The sequence below is a fragment of the Zea mays genome, chromosome 2, assembly GCF_902167145.1.
Source record: "Zea mays cultivar B73 chromosome 2, Zm-B73-REFERENCE-NAM-5.0, whole genome shotgun sequence".
In the NCBI taxonomy this organism is placed as follows: Eukaryota; Viridiplantae; Streptophyta; class Magnoliopsida; order Poales; family Poaceae; genus Zea; species Zea mays.
In genome coordinates, this window is record NC_050097.1 from 187168198 (window position 1) to 187179504 (window position 11307).

Consider the following 11307-nt stretch of genomic DNA (forward strand, 5'->3'; position numbering starts at 1 on the left):
TATAGCCGTACGTCGACGATGAATTCCCGAGAGCGACGAGTTCGCCTGTGAACGGCCCACTGGACAGTCTGGTGCACCACCGGACAGTCCGGTGAATTATAGCCGTACACCGCCGTCGAAGTCCCGAGAGCAGCCTTTTCCCTCGAGCCAGCCTGGCGCACCGGACACTGTCCGGTGCACCACCGGACAGTCCGGTGCACCCAGACTGAGCAGACTTTGGCTGCTCGAGCTATCTCTTCTCCAACTCGATTTTTTCTGTTTCCAGCACTTAGACACAATACATTAGTCCATAAAACAATGTACTAAGTCTGAGAAACATACCTTTATCCTTGATTTGTACTTTGTCCACCTTTTTACAATTAGGCACTTGTGTTGGACACTAAATCACCAAAATACTTAGAAATGGCCCAAGGGCACATTTCCCTTTCAATCTCCCCCTTTTTGGTGATTTATGCCAACACAACATACAGCAAGTAGAACAAGTACAAAATCACTTCAAAATAAGAACTCAAATTATTTTGATTCAAATTTGACATATATGGATCACTCTATGCCACCACTTGGTTTGTTTTTGCAAATCAAACTCAAATTCCTATCTCTAAGTCAAAACCACTTGTAGAGACATAAAGAGAGGTTTTCCAAAGAAATTTGATCAAGGATTTCAAAAACTCCCCCTTTTTCCCATAATCAACACTTCTCCCCACAAGAGGCCAACTTTTGACATAAGAGACAATAAAAGAGTTTTGACAAACCAAAAGCTCTAATCTACTATTTTCAAAATTTCTCAAGTGGTAGCTGATCCATCTATTGCTTTGGCCTTTATTTTCTCCCCCTTTGGCATCAAGCACCAAAACAGGATCAATCTAGGCCCTTTAACCCCATTGCCTCACCAAAATCTTCAAATGAGAACACAAAGGCAATAAGAGTATAAAGATGAACTTGGAAAAGTTACCCTTTTCATCGGAGTGCAGTGGAAGTCTTGCATGGTCCAAGTCCACTTTTCCCTTTCAATCCTCCTTTGAGGCTAAAACAACCAAACTCAAGTACATGGTTAGTCTCAAAGGGTCAAGTTGTAGCACAGCTCCCCCTAAATATGTGCATCACTTGCAAAACGGACTTGTGAGGTCTAGGGAGTGTTTGTACAACTTGAGCACCATAATAAGCAACAAAATGCAGAATGAACATGATCAAAGGCATAAACACATGTATGCTACAATTCAATCCAAGTTCCGCGAATCTAGGACATTTAGCTCACTACGCAGCCTGCAAAAGGTCTTTTCATCTAAAGGCTTTGTGAAGATATCGGCTAGCTGGTTCTCGGTACTAACATGAAACACTTCGATATCTCCCTTTTGCTGGTGGTCTCTCAAAAAGTGATGCCGGATGTCAATGTGCTTTGTGCGGCTGTGCTCAACAGGATTTTCCGCTATGCGGATAGCACTCTCATTGTCACATAGGAGTGGGACTTTGCTCAGATTGTAGCCAAAGTCCCGGAGGGTTTGCCTCATCCAAAGTAGTTGCGCACAACACTGTCCTGCGGCAACGTATTCGGCCTCAGCGGTGGATAGGGCAACGGAGGTTTGTTTCTTAGAGTTCCATGACACCAGGGACCTTCCTAAGAATTGGCACGTCCCCGATGTACTCTTCCTATCGACCTTACATCCAGCATAGTCGGAATCTGAGTACCCAATCAAGTCAAAGTTAGACCCCTTTGGATACCAGATCCCGAAGCCAGGCGTAGCGACTAAATATCGAAGAATTCGCTTCACAGCCACTAAGTGACACTCCTTAGGATCGGATTGAAATCTAGCACACATGCATACGCTAAGCATAATATCCGGTCTACTAGCACATAAATAAAGCAAAGAACCTATCATGGACCGGTATGCTTTTTGATCAACGGACTTACCTCCTTTGTTGAGGTCGGTGTGTCCGTCAGTTCCCATCGGCGTCTTTGCGGGCTTGGCATCCTTCATCCCAAACCACTTTAGCAAGTCTTGCGTGTACTTTGTTTGGGAGATGAAAGTGCCGTCCTTGAGTTGCTTCACTTGGAACCCAAGGAAGTGGTTCAACTTGCCCATCATCGACATCTCGAATTTCTGCGTCATCACCCTGCTAAACTCTTCACAAGACTTTTGATTAGTAGAACCAAATATTATGTCATCGACATAAATTTGGCACACAAAAAGATCACCATCGCAAGTCTTAGTAAAAAGAGTTGGATCGGCTTTCCCAACCTTGAAAGCATTAGCAATTAAAAAGTTTCTAAGGCATTCATACCATGCTCTTGGGGCTTGCTTAAGTCCATAGAGCGCCTTAGAGAGCTTACACACGTGGTCGGGGTACCGTTCATCCTCAAAGCCAGGGGGTTGCTCCACGTACACCTCCTCCTTGATCGGCCCATTGAGGAAAGCGCTCTTCACATCCATTTGGTATAACCTGAAAGAATGGTGAGCGGCATATGCTAGCAAGATACGAATTGATTCTAGCCTAGCCACAGGAGCAAAAGTCTCCTCAAAGTCCAAACGTGCAACTTGGGCATAACCTTTTGCCACAAGTCGAGCCTTGTTCCTCGTCACCACCCCGTGCTCGTCCTGTTTGTTGCGGAACACCCACTTGGTTCCCACAACGTTTTGCTTGGGACGAGGCACCAGTGTCCAAACTTCATTGCGCTTGAAGTTGTTGAGTTCCTCCTGCATGGCCAACACCCAGTCCGGATCTAGCAAGGCCTCTTCTACCCTGAAAGGCTCAATAGAAGAGACAAAAGAGTAATGCTCACAAAAATTAACTAATCTTGAACGAGTAGTTACTCCCTTGCTAATATCACCCAATATTTGGTCGACGGGATGATCCCTTTGGATCGTCGCTCGAACTTGGGTTGGAGGTGCCTGAGGTGCTTCTTCCTCTTCAACTTGGTCATCCTGTGCTCCCCCTTGATCATGCGCCTCCACTTGAGGTACCTGTTCGTCATCTTGAGTTGGGGGATGCACCATAGTTGAGGAAGACGGTTGATCTTGCTCCAACTGCTCCTGAGGCCGTACATCTCCAATCGCCATGGTGCGTATCGCGGCCGTTGGAACGTCTTCTTCATCTACATCATCAAGATCAACAACTTGCTCTCTTGGAGAGTCATTAGTCTCATCAAATACAACGTCGCTAGAGACTTCAACCAAACCCGATGATTTGTTGAAGACCCTATACGCCTTTGTATTTGAATCATAACCTAATAAAAACCCTTCTACGGCTTTGGGAGCAAATTTGGAATTCCTACCCTTCTTCACTAGAATGTAGCATTTACTCCCAAATACACGAAAGTACGATACATTGGGTTTGTTACCAGTCAGCAGCTCATATGAAGTCTTCTTGAGGAGGCGGTGAAGGTAGACCCTGTTGATGGCGTGGCAAGCCGTGTTCACGGCTTTCGACCAAAAGCACTCGGGGGTCTTGAACTCTCCAAGCATAGTCCTCGCCATATCTATGAGCGTCCTGTTCTTCCTCTCTACCACACCACTTTGCTGAGGTGTGTAGGGAGCGAAGAACTCGTGCTTGATCCCCTCCTCCTCAAGGAACTCCTCCACTTGAAGATTCTTGAATTCAGACCCGTTGTCGCTCCTTATCTTCTTTACCTTGAGCTCAAACTCATTTTGAGCTCTCTTGAGGAAGCGCTTGAGGGTCCCTTAGGTTTCAGACTTATCCTGCAAAAAGAACACCCAAGTGAAGCGAGAAAAGTCATCAACAATAACTAGACCATACTTACTTCCTCCTATGCTCAGATAGGCGACGGGTCCGAAGAGGTCCAAATGCAGCAGCTCCAGAGGTCTTGACGTGGTCATCACATTCTTGCTGTGATGTGCTCCTCCCACTTGTTTACCTGCTTGACAAGCTGCATAAGGTCTATCTTTTTCGAAATGAACATTGGTTAGACCTATCACGTGTTCTCCCTTTAGAAGCTTGTGGAGGTTCTTCATCCCCACATGTGCTAAGCGGCGATGCCACAACCAGCCCATGCAAGTCTTAGCCATTAAGCATGCATCTAGACCGGCCTCTTCTTTTGCAAAATCAACTAAGTAAAGTTTGTCGTCTAGTACACCCTTAAAAGCTAGTGAACCATCACATCTTCTAAAGACAGACACATCTACATTTGTAAATAAACAATTATATCCCATATTACATAATTGACTAACAGATAGTAAATTATATCCAAGACTCTCCACTAAAAACACATTAGAGATAGAATGCTCATTTGATATTGCAATCTTGCCTAAACCTTTCACCTTGCCTTGGTTCCCATCACCGAATATGATTGAATCTTGGGAATCCTTATTCTTGACGTAGGAGGTGAACATCTTCTTCTCCCCCGTCATATGGTTTGTGTATCCGCTGTCGATAATCCAGCTTGAACCCCCGGATGCATAAACCTGCAAGGCAAATTTAGGCTTGGGTCTTAGGTACCCAACTCTTGTTGGGTCCTACAAGGTTAGTCACAATTTCCTTAGGGACCCAAATGCAAGTTTTATCACCCTTGCATTTTGCCCCTAATTTCCTAGCAACTATCTTCCTATCCTTTCTACAAATAGCAAAGGAAGCATTCAAAGCATGATAAATTGTAGAGGGACCATTCATAACTTTCCTAGAAGCATGAACAAAATTTTTTCTAGGCACATGATGAACATTTTTCCTAGGCATATCTCTACCATGCATATAGGAAGAACTAGGAGCAAACATAGCATACGAGTCATGTGAATCAAAAGCATTGCAACTCCTATGAGACTGTCTTCTATCGTTGTACATAAAAGCATGGTTCTTTTTAGTGCTACTTGCCATAGGGGCCTTCCCTTTCTCCTTGGTGGAGATGGGAGCCTTATGGCTTGTTAAGTCCTTGGCTTCCCTCTTGAAGCCAAGTCCATCCTTAATTGAGGGGTGTCTACCAATCGTGTAGGCATCCCTTGCAAATTTTAGCTTATCGAAATCACTTTTGCTAGTCTTAAGTTGGGCATTAAGACTAGCTACTTCATCATTCAATCTCGAAATTGAAACTAGGTGTCCACTACAGGAATCAATATCAAAATCCTTACACCTAGTGCAAATCATAACGTGTTCTACACAAGAATTAGATTTATTTGCTACTTCTAATTTAGCATTTAAATCATTGTTAACACCTTGTAAAGTAGAAATGGTTTCATGACAAGTAGATAGTTCATAAGAAAGCATTTCATTTCTTTTAACTTCTAAGGCATAGGATTTTTGTGCCTCTACAAATTTATCATGTTCATCATACAACAAATCCTCTTGCTTTTCTAAAAGCCTATCCTTTTCATTCAAGGCATCAATCAATTCATTGATTTTATCAATTTTATTTCTATCTAGGCCTTTAAATAGACATGAATAATCTATTTCATCCTCATCACTAGATTCGTCCTCACTTGAAGAAGCATAAGTAGAGTCTCGAGTACATACCTTCTTCTCCCTTGCCATAAGGCATGTGTGACGCTCGTTGGGGAAGAGGGATGACTTGTTGAAGGCGGTGGCGGCGAGTCCTTCATTGTCAGAGTCGGACGAGGAGCAGTCTGAATCCCACTCCTTGCCAAGATGAGCCTCGCCCTTTGCCTTCTTATAATTCTTCTTCTTCTCCCTCTTGTTCCCTTGGTCCTGATCACTATCATTGTCGGGACAGTTAGCAATAAAATGACCAAGCTTACCGCATTTGAAGCATGAGCGCTTCCCCTTGGCTTTGGTCTTGCTTGGCTGTCCCTTGCGACCTTTAAGCGCCATCTTGAATCTTTTGATGATGAGGGCCATCTCTTCATCATTAAGTCCGGCTGCCTCAATTTGTGCCACCTTACTAGGTAGCGCCTCCTTGCTTCTTGTTGCCTTGAGAGCAAGGGGTTGCGGCTCGTTGATCGGACCATTCAAGGCGTCGTCCACGTACCTCGCCTCCTTGATCATCATCCGCCCGCTAACGAATTTTCCAAGGACTTCTTCGGGCGACATTTTGGTGTACCTGGGATTCTCACGAATATTATTTACCAAATGAGGATCAAGAACGGTAAAGGACCTTAGCATCAGTCGGACGACGTCGTGGTCCGTCCATCGCGTGCTTCCATAGCTCCTTATTTTGTTGATAAGGGTCTTGAGCCGGTTGTATGTTTGTGTCGGCTCCTCGCCCCTTATCATCGCGAACCGTCCAAGCTCGCCCTCCACCAACTCCATCTTGGTGAGCAAGGTGACGTTGTTCCCCTCATGAGAAATCTTGAGGGTGTCCCAGATCTGCTTGGCGTTATCCAAGCCGCTCACTTTGTGGTATTCATCCCTGCACAATGAAGCTAGAAGAACAGTAGTAGCTTGTGCATTCTTATGAATTTGTTCATTAATGAACATGGGACTATCCGAACTATCAAAGTGCATTCCACTCTCTACAATCTCCCATATACTAGGATGGAGAGAGAATAGGTGACTACGCATTTTGTGGCTCCAAAATCCGTAGTCCTCCCCATCAAAGTGTGGAGGCTTGCCGAGAGGAATGGAGAGCAAATGTGAATTTGAACTTTGCGGAATACGAGAGTAGTCAAAAGAAAAGTTCGAATTAACCGGTTTCCTTCTCTAGTAGTTGTTGTGGTCATCGTCCTTTTGGGAAGAAGTAGACTCATCGCTGTCGTCGTAGTAGACGATCTCCTTGATGCGCCTCGTCTTCTTCTTCTTCCCTTCCTTCCGTCTATGGCTCGAGCCGGAGTCGGTAGGCTTGTCATCCTTTGGCTCGTTGACGAAGGATTCCTTCTCTTTATCATTGATCACGATACCCTTCCCCTTAGGATCCATCTCTTCAGGCGGTTAGTCCCTTTGTGAAGAGAACGGCTCCGATACCAATTGAGAGCACCTAGAGGGGGGTGAATAGGTGATCCTGTGAAACTTGAAAACTTAAGCCACAAAACTTGGTTAATCGTTAGCACAATAATTGCCAAGTGCTAGAGAGGAATCCTCAACAAAACACAATAACCAACAAGGATCAATCACAGAGATGGCACGATGGTTATCCCGTGGTTCGGCCAAGACCAACGCTTGCCTACTCCACGTTGTGGCGTCCCAACGGACGAGGGTTGCAATCAACCCCTCTCAAGCGGTCCAAAGACCCACTTGAATACCACGGTGTTTTGCTTGCTTTTTCTCAATCCCGTTTGCGAGGAATCTCCACAACTTGGAGCCTCTCGCCCTTACACTTGAAATTCACAAAGAACACGGAGCAAGGGAGGGATTAGCAACGCACACAAGACACAAGAATCAGAGTGTCAACACGCACACAAGTCGCAACAAGAGCTCGCAACACAACTCAATCACAACTCCACTAGAGCTCTATATGCTATCACAATGAAAAGAATGCGCGAAATCGATGTCTTGGCAACTCAATCACAACTCCACTAGAGCTCTATATGCTATCACAATGAAAAGAATGCGCGAAATCGATGTCTTGGTGCTTAGGAATGTTGTAGGAATGCTTGGTCTTCTCCTCCATGCGCCTAGGGGTCCCTTTTATAGCCCCAAGGCAGCTAGGAGCCGTTGAGAGCAATCTAGGAAGGCTGATCTTGCCTTCTGTCGACTGGCGCACCGGACAGTCCGGTGCACACCGGACACTGTCCGGTGCCCGATTTCCTTCCATAAATGGCGCAGTCGACCGTTGGCAGCCAGAGAGCCGTTGGCGCACCGGACATGTCTGGTGCACACCGGACAGACCGGTGCCCCCTTCTAGCCGTTGGCCCGGCCACGTGTCCCGCGCAGATCGCGCGGCCGACCGTTGGCCCTGCCGACCGTTGGCTCACCGGACAGTCCGGTGCACACCAGACAGTCCGGTGAATTATAGCCGTACGTCGACGATGAATTCCCGAGAGCGACGAGTTCGCCTGTGAACGGCCCACCGGACAGTCCGGTGCACCACCGGACAGTCCGGTGAATTATAGCCGTACACCGTCGTCGAAGTCCTGAGAGCAGCCTTTTCCCTCTAGCCAGCCTGGCGCACCGGACACTGTCCGGTGCACCCAGACTGAGCTGACTTTGGCTGCTCGAGCTATCTCTTCTCCAACTCGATTTTTTCTGTTTCCAGCACTTAGACACAATACATTAGTCCATAAAACAATGTACTAAGTCTGAGAAACATACCTTTATCCTTGATTTGTACTTTGTCCACCTTTTTACAATTAGGCACTTGTGTTGGACACTAAATCACCAAAATACTTAGAAATGGCCCAAGGGCACATTTCCCTTTCAGCCTCTCCGAGACCTGGATCTGTACACAGCTTTTAGCCAAGGAGCGTTAGTAGTACACCCGCAGGACTCGCCATCTGACACTAGCCATCCTTTGATACGTGCTTGGGACTTGCAGGGTCTAGTCTGGGGGAGCCAAGTTGTGCGTTCGGACTCCCTGGATGGTGGTTTTAGGTACTAGGACACCCGCCACAGAGTGGCGGAGCATGTAGGCCCACGGTACGGGACCAGGCTGAGCGGCTACACGGCTCCGGGCCACCCCAGGAGACAAGTGTCTCTTCTCTAGTTCCGGACCCCAGGTTGTCGGACGAATAGAACTTATAGTTCTAAGTACTAGGGTACCCGTCACGGAGCGGTGGAGTGTGCAGGCTTTCGGGTACGGGACCAGGCTAAGCTGCCACACAGGCTCCGGACCACCCCATGGAACAGGCTCCCATTCTTTAGAACCGGCCCCCAGGCTGTTGAGCCCTCCTGCTTTCACGAAGAGGTCCTAACCTGCAAGCCTGGCTGTCCAATTCGGATGTCATTATGTTTGATGGAACAAGAACTGTCTGGGTGGGTTAGGTAAAATAACATCCAGAAGACTGCAAGGTAAGACCATAGAGCAGTAGGACAATACTATCATAGAGGCGCATCTGAGAGGGTAGTTTTCCTTTATAACTTATCATGCATGTGTGTGGACCAACAGGTCGGGTTTATGGGGACAGACCCCAACGGGTTGGCGTACACGTATGCGCTACCTAGTTACTAAAGGGAAACAACTCGGCCCCTCAGACCTGCTTTATAGATAGAACTTACAGAGATGTTCCAGCACCGGGGGAGGCATTCCTTCAGTCGGAGCTAGACAGTTGCCCTTGGGTCGGGGTACTCCCATTACCATGAAGGGTCCTTCCCAGCTGGGGGAGTGTTACAGAGCCCTAATTTCGTCTGGTACTCTTGTAGGATTAGGTCCCGACCCTAGGTTCCCATCTGTATTTGACGAAGGGGGCCCTACCTTTGCCTGTGGTCATTCCTGGATGATCCTGTTAGAAAGCTGGACCCGTGGGGAATCCAGATGGGTTCCCAGAGGAAGGCAGGCTTCAGCTCCGTAGGCCGAGGGACATGGGGTCCCGCGGGTGGTCCACCTAGTCATCGCCGTCGGAGTGGAAGTCTTTTGCGAAGACGTCCTTCAGGTCCCCTTCGGGTGACTCATACCCGAGGTCCTGTTCAGCCGCAGCCACCTCGCCGTCGTTGACCTTTTCTTTGCCAGGACGGCAGCGAGGTGGGGAGCCGTCTCTGGAAGACTGCTCACGTCGCTCGTTGGCGCGTTCGCTGTGGCCCTGTGGCGCTGTGGCGACTGTTGGGATGTACAGGGCACGAGTCGCCATTACCCCTTTGTGGCCATGGGCGTTTGTTACGGTCGCCCCGGCCCCCGGTCGCAGCTGCGACGACCAGCGCGGAAGGCTGCGGCTTCTCGTAGCCGCGACCCTTCTTTTTCTTTCTGCCGTCCCAGGGAATGGCACCCGAACCACCCGTCTGGGTGGTCCCAAATTGTGGGGCCGAGTGCCATGCCCGGCCTTCAGCAGCTCTGGCACACTTGTCCGCTAGGGTGAAGAGCGTAGGGACAGTCTCCACATCATGTGTGGCCAATTTCTCCAACATTTTCTTATCACGCACCCCCTATCGGAAGGCCGTGATGATGGAGGCATCGGAAATATGAGGTATCGTACCTCGCACCTTGGTGAAGCGGGAGATGAACTTCCGGAGGGTTTCCCCGGGCTCCTGCCTTACTGCATGGAGGTGGGCCTCCACACCGTGCTATTGGTAAGCACTGGCGAAGTTTGCCACGAACCGCGCACAGAGTTCTTCCTAGGAGTAGACTGATCCTGGGGTGAGGTTCATGAGCCAGGTCCAGGCAGGTCCAGACAAGGCCACAAGAAAGTATGTCGCCATCACAGTGGTGTTCCCACCTGCTGCTGTGATGGCAGTAACGTACACCTGCAGGAACTCTGACGTGTTTGATGTACCGTCATATTTTTCCGGCAGGTGTGGCCGGAACTTGGGCGGCCATGACGCCGCGTGAAGATGGTCTGCGAGGGCGGCGCAGCCCACGCCGGCCAGGGGGACACCCGTTTGGGATCGGGTGCCCACTGGTGTCTGCGGTGCCGCCGCGGCAAAATCTTGGTCAAGATTACGACCCTCAATGTTCTAACGGCGCTCACGCGCCCTTTCCAAAGAGACCCGGGCGTCTTCTCCTGTACGCCTACGATTGCGCTCCCCCTAGAGGTCGTCGGTCTGTGCACCCCTTACGGAGGGCGAGCGCACAGACGTCGTCGCCTCGCGTTGGCGCCGGGATGACCGAGGCCTCGACCTGGTCGAAGCAGAATGTGCCATGCCGAGCAGTCGGTCGACGTCGTCGTGCCACTGCTTCATGGCCCCCGGTGATGTCGTGGAGGTAGGGGGTGGCGTAGCAGCTCTCTGGCCACAGACAGCGCCGTCGGCGCTGCCCTCGACGGAGTTCGGGACGCCTGCGCTGGTCTGTGCTGCTGCACGGCGTGCACGGTAGCAGTCCCAGAGTCGGGGCGGTCGGGCACTCGTGGCGCGGCGGATGCAACCTCTTGCTCCATCACAAAATCCTCCAAAGTTTCGGCGTGGTGCTCGATGATCCGCACCATCATGCTGAGCGAGAAATCAAGCAAAAACTTGAAGCCTAGCCCCCTACCTGGCGCGCCAAATATCGGAGAGGAAATCTCCCCGGCCGGGTGGCGGATTGCACCCGCCCTAAATCCTAAAGAGAGGAGGGGCCTAGGCGTTTTGCTTGCTACGAGACTGGTGGATGAACACACGAGAGCACACGAGGGTTTAGAGTGGTTCGGGCCGCCGGGGCGTAACACCCTACTCCACTGTGTAATGTATTGTGAGTCTGAGTTTGGATCTGTCTTGTAACGTCGCATGCCTCCCCTTTTATAGATGAAGGGGGGCATGCACAAAGGTACTGAGCCTCGACATGTGGGCCCAGGGACATAGAGAATATAACACTTGGGACTATAAATATTTGCTGCTGGGTAATCCCTT